The sequence below is a fragment of the Ascaphus truei genome, unplaced genomic scaffold (genome assembly GCF_040206685.1).
Source record: "Ascaphus truei isolate aAscTru1 unplaced genomic scaffold, aAscTru1.hap1 HAP1_SCAFFOLD_1987, whole genome shotgun sequence".
Classification (NCBI taxonomy): domain Eukaryota; kingdom Metazoa; phylum Chordata; class Amphibia; order Anura; family Ascaphidae; genus Ascaphus; species Ascaphus truei.
This window is the reverse complement of record NW_027454894.1, coordinates 27001-32953: the sequence shown is the minus strand read 5'-3', so window position 1 is coordinate 32953 and position 5953 is coordinate 27001. Positions and strand designations below refer to the sequence as shown.

The 5953-nt window shown below is 45.4% G+C and overlaps 1 long non-coding RNA gene across 1 annotated transcript; it reads right to left on the bottom strand.

Moving 5' to 3' along the window:
• Positions 1 to 3872: 3872 nt before the first annotated feature.
• Positions 3873 to 5546, bottom strand: LOC142477138 (uncharacterized). The gene is made up of 2 exons (XR_012792191.1): positions 5427 to 5546; positions 3873 to 4706 (listed from the first exon to the last, which is right to left on the bottom strand). It is a non-coding gene; the product is annotated as an uncharacterized LOC142477138 (long non-coding RNA).
• Between the last annotated feature and the right edge of the window lie 407 nt (positions 5547 to 5953).

The window sequence follows — 5953 nt, the reverse complement described above, 5'->3', positions numbered from 1 at the left end:
GGTATAACGAGTACTGGGCCTGGGGAGGGGCGTATAACAGGGTACTGGGCCTTGGGAGGGTTGTATAACTGGGTACTGGGCCTGGGGAGGTGGGTATAACGGGTATTTGCCCTGTGGAGGGCGGTATAACGTGGTATTGGGGATGGGGTATAAGTGGCACAGGAGCTCTTGCGATACAGAGTATCACTGGCCCTGGTTACAAACACTTCATGTCTCCTGCAGATCAGGACACGCACGAAGGTGGTGCCCTTTGTGCCACCAGACGACGAGGCGGGCTACGAGGCGGACGACGAGGCATACGACAAAGCGGGCGTCAAGTGGAACAATGAGGTGGGCTACAAGGCGGCCGATGACGCAGACGTGGTGTACGATGACCATGGAGCATACGACAGGTGTGGACGGATCTGCTGCTTCACCTTTTTTAGGCGGAGGAGAAGACCCCGGGAGCAGGTAGGAGAATACGAGAGGTGCGGACAGATCTGCTGCTTCACCTTTTTTAGGCGGAGAAGAAGCCAGGAGCAGGTAGCAGATGAGCCAGGGCGTAGATACAGGGGTATTCTAGGGGCCCTGAGAAGTTGGTTTGACCGCAGGAGAGGCAGATAAGATCAGGAAGGCTGCGGGAGGGGCAGGTACTAGAGGGAGATAGGGATATTGAGCGTGAGAGGGTGAGAGAGAACAAGGAGCAGGGCCGGAGCACGGGTTTCATGCGCCCAAGGCGAAACTTAAAATTTGTGCCCCAGTTGTATAAAAAATAATAAGATAAATAAAATAATAAAATAAACAGTGGCGTAGCTATCGGGGCTGCAGGGGGTGCGACCGCACCCCAGCGCGACGCAAAATAAAAATAAAAGGGCGCCAAAATACTGGATAAAAAAAAGAATAATAATTTAAAAAAAAAGATAAATAAATCAAATAATAAGAGGAAAAAATAATAATGATTATTAATGCGCCCCTAGGACCTCTGCGCGCTAGGCGACCGCCTAATGGACGGCCGGCCCTGCGAGGTATGCGGGAGGAAAAGGGGTGAATGGGATAGATATGCAGGGGGATGGGGGAGCAGGTGAGTTATACACAGGGGCACAAGGGCCCCATCACCCGCATCTCTATATACTGAGTGTGCCCCTGTGTATAACAACGCTGATCTGTGCTGCTCCATCTGATCTCACTGCGCAGTGATCCAGGGACCATCCGATCGCCATTTAATGGGGTCAGGAAGGAATTTTTTTCCCCCATTGCACAGCAGGGGTTATGTTTCGCCTTCCTATGGATCACAGCAACAAACTGCCCTTTGTGCATGAATTATCAGTGAGATCTTTATACACCCTGCATTGGTCTTCACCCCTTTGCTGCCGGAGGGGCCTACAATGCACTGCTCTGCGTGTTACTATATCGCTCTGCAATGTGCTGCAGGCCCCTCCCAGCAAAGAGATTAATTATTTCAATAAAATACTCTCTTTAATCAAACCTATGTGTAGTGTCTTTTCTATCCGTTGTATCTATTGCTAACAGCTCAGTGATTCTTCCCCACGACGCTGCACTAGTGTCACGCTGCCAAGCCGGGTGTGAAGAAGGTTTATAGGGTCACATATACACTTCTGCCAAAACACAAGTGCAAACAGGAAGCCCCTCTGATCTCATATCTTTTATTACACAAAACGGTATCTAAAAAGGTAAAAAGAACATACATGGGATTCTGCTACAAATATCTCTCTAATTACAAACCAATTAGCAAATCATTCAGATTAGAGTCGAGCGAAAAGAAAGGGTTAAGTATCTCAGGTACAGTATATGCAGTGTAGGCTGTTCTGCAGCATTACATGCAGGGGACAACGTTTAGGGGATATAAGTAATGCTGATCTCAGAGCTGACCGGCTGACCTGCTCTACTGGCTGACCGGCTGACCTGCTCTACTGGCTGACCTGCTCTACTGGCTGACCGGCTGCCCTTCTTTCAGCTAAATGACCTGAATTGTGGCCCCTGTATCTCCCAATTAAACGTTTTATTGGCATATTCTTGTTTGACTCGTTCTATACAGACATTTTCTATATATTCATTGTGGGATTTGATAACATCTGTAAGATCTCTCAGAATATCACATTCTGTACGTTTGTGTTGAAGATTTTTCCATTCTCAATTTACTTAATATTAGTTTTTGGCATCAATTATTTATATCGAGTCCAAAATACCTTTATACAGAATGCTGTTCCCTTTAGCCCACAAATGCTGCTTCATTAAAGCCCATGGGTGGCACTTTATGCATTCTCAAACTTTTAGGCAACATCCCTAATTTCCAAAAGTGGGATTAAATCTGTGCATATTTAAATGGTTAATTTTCTTACTCAGACTACTAAATCCCTCCCCAAATATATCAGTTTCACATAAAAGTGTGTGCGCTTCTCCTTCCGCCTAACTTGCACGTCGTCCTTACGGGCGCCACTCCGTGTAACTCCACGCTGCCCTCCAGTGGCAAAAGAAATAAGATACATTTACTATACTCGTCTGGCAGCTGCTCCCGTATAAGGTGGGTAACTCTGTATTAGGGGTCTTGGTAGAGTATATTTTATACTTATGTCGGATAGATGAGGAATTAATATTCCTAACGGGTTATTGTGAGAGGCCTTAGATCTTATCCTATATGCACGCAGCCCTCGCCTCTCTGACCTTGAACACATACTTCAATCTGATTTTTTGAGACTTGAAACTGGATTTCTTAAAACAAACTGATTTTAAACACTGACAAGACTGTAACGATGGTATTTGGGACCAGAGCTAAATTGCTAAAGCTGCCAATGACAGAGCTTCAGATAAAAACCAACTCTAATACAATCCTAGCCCCTGTTACTTGTTTGAAATATCTGGGCATATAGTTCAACTCCCATTTAACATTTGGGTTGCACATTGATACCCTGACATCCAAATCCTATGCCAAACTAGGTGTACTTTACAGGAACACATCCTCCCTAAGGCCCTCATGCAGTAATCGCCTACAGCGATTCAGTAAGCCCAGAGAAGCTGGCGATTAGAGCAAAAATAACCGGGGTTTTTTGCCGGAAAATAAATAAATAAAATCGGCAGACGCGCGGTGATAAGCCACCTTTCGGCACTGATCGCCAGTTTTTCAAACACGCTCAATTCTATAAGCCCTGATCAGCTTATTGCGGCTGATCACAACTTTAAAATTGCTGTTTCTTCTCCAAATTGTCCAGCCACAAAAGTTGGCAAGAAGGTGGGGTGAAGCTGCGAAGAAAATAAAATGCATGTGTCCCAGAGCTGATATCCATTAATATCAGCACCAGAGACCCCCGGCATGAATCCGATGCATAAAAAATGCATTTACAGGCAACTTCATTACCGCCAAGGCAATGAAGGGGTTATATACCCGTGCCAGGCTTATTGCGGGTAGCGGGGGTGGGTGAAGGTGGTATTTGGCCCTGGGTGGGTGTTTAGGCCTTGCCAGGGGGTTGCGGGATGACTTAACCTCTTCTTTAACTTAGCGGTTAATACCGCTAAGGTAATGAAGGGGTTAACCCCTTCCGCTACCCCCCCACCCGGTAGGCCTAAACACCCATCCTTGGGGCCAATACCCCGTTCACCCACCCCCGCTACCCACAATAAACAAAAATACACATAACAGCCCCACTGGCCACCTCCTAGGTCCCTAATAAACCATTACAATATTCATAAAACCATTATTTTGTTTACACCCAGGATTATTACATGGGATTAGGGCTATGTTATTCAGTGAGGGGTTGTATGTTTGTATTCGTAGGGACAGGCAAGGCCGGAGCCAGATGGGGTTCTCCTGCCTCTGTCCTCCCTGTCTCCTGACCCTTCCTGTAGCCGGACAAAGAAGAAGAAGCAGGCACACGGTCTTACTCAAAGGAGGTTTAATATGCCATAAAGTCCAACGTTTCGGCAGTCAAGGTGAAGGCTACAAACACAAGAAACAGTCACAATATATACCACCCCCCTGATACTCACCCCTCCCCGCTCTGCCACATAACCAGGATGTTGACGCCCACTTGATGACGTCAGAGCTACCATATGGCGCCCCCTAGTGACGTCAGACGTCTAGGTCTAAATCCCTGGCAATACAGCATAGAGCTGTCTTGGAGGACTGCAGCCACAGCCACACCTCTCCCCAGACTGAACACTCCCCCATGATGACGTCAGCGTGACCCGGCAGTCAGGGGGGGTAAGGGGGGGCGGGCGTGCACCAATCAAGACTGTACTCACAGGGCTGGACAAAGATGTATCCGTCGCCATGGGATCAGTGTCAGAGCAGGGAGGAGTGAGACACTCCTATAAATCACCCTGAAAGTGTAAATAAACCACACACCAAAATATTAATAAAGCATATGTGCACAAAACTAATACAGCAATATACTATTAAAAACATGTGACTGTATACTGCTGATGATATCAGTATAATCCTGCAAAGTTACAGTGAAATTCCACATAAGAATATGCAGTACATCAGTATTTAGAATATACTAGTGTGTATACCTAGGTCAGAAATGGGTACACACAACCAGGGGGGGGGGGGAGGGGAAGGGAGGATGGGGAAGGGGGAGGAAGGGGAAGGGGGAGGAAGGGGAAGGGGGAGGGAGGGAGGGGAAAAAAAGAAGGGAAAAAAAACACACAAAAAGGATAATCTTCCCAATTGGTAAGTGCAGAGTCCATGGATGGTGCAAGATCAAATATGCCTGTAGAAAGACAAAAAATTACCTTCTATTAAGGAAGCATTTTAAATTCTGTTACTCATTAAGACCCATACCGTTGCTGGTATTTAAAGCATGTATCCAGAATGCTTCACGTCTCAATAAGAAAGTCTCCCTATCTGGAGTGCCTTGTCTAGGTGCTACTGCCTCAATACCCATGATGCGTAAAGAGGCAACATTATGATTGTGTTCCACACAGTGTTGCACAAGAATAGAGAGATCCGTACCTTTTCGAATTACACTTTTATGTTCAATGAACCTTGTTTTTAACATTCTTATGGTCTTACCCACATAAAGAAGACCACATGGACACTTTATTACGTACACTACATATTCAGATCTACATGTGATTCTATTTTTGATTTTTATGATCCTCCCGCTTTGGGGGTGACTGAATTGACTACCGGTAGTCAGACTGTTACAGACCGAGCAGCTCATGCATCTAAAGTTACCCGGTCTGCCACCCTCCAGAAAATGAGGAGTTCTGTAGTTACCCTCATTATCTGCATGTATCAGGCTATCCGCCAGATTTCTCCCTCTTTTGAATGCCACCATTGGTGGTACACAGCAACTTTCAGATAATATATCATCATTTTGCAGAATATGCCAGTGTTTAAGAATGGTAGATTTAATAAAACCACCAGCTTGACTGTATATAGTGGTAAATACAAGCCCGTCCTCCTTCTTATTTTTGGTAGCACTTACCTCTTTATCCAGTGCCCGGTCTAACACAGCAGGAGGATATACGCAGGAAGATATCCCCTAGCCAGGAATCTACCACGTAGTTCTCCAATAGCTGGTTCAATATGATCCTTCCTGCTCGTGATTTTGCAGACCTGGACTTTCTGTGAAAAAGGTAATGCATCAATAAGAGAAGGAGGATGATGGCTATCTGCCCTTAAAATTGCATTTCTGTCTGTATCCTTTCTAAAAAGATCAGTATGTAACTCCCCATTAGTCTGTGTAATGAGGACATCTAAAAAAGAGAGTTGCTGTGTACTCCATGTATTAGTGAGGAGGACCGGTGAATGGAGACCATTAAGATACTCAAAAAAAGATAACAGCTGATCCTCCGTACCTGTCCATATGAAAAACATCATCAATATATCTGTAATAGCTTTTAATATGCACTAAAAAGTCTGATTTGTAGATGTACTGCTCTTCGAAATGTGTCATGTATATGTTGGCATAAGCAGGGGCCATATTACTGCCCATTGCTGTCCCCTTAATCT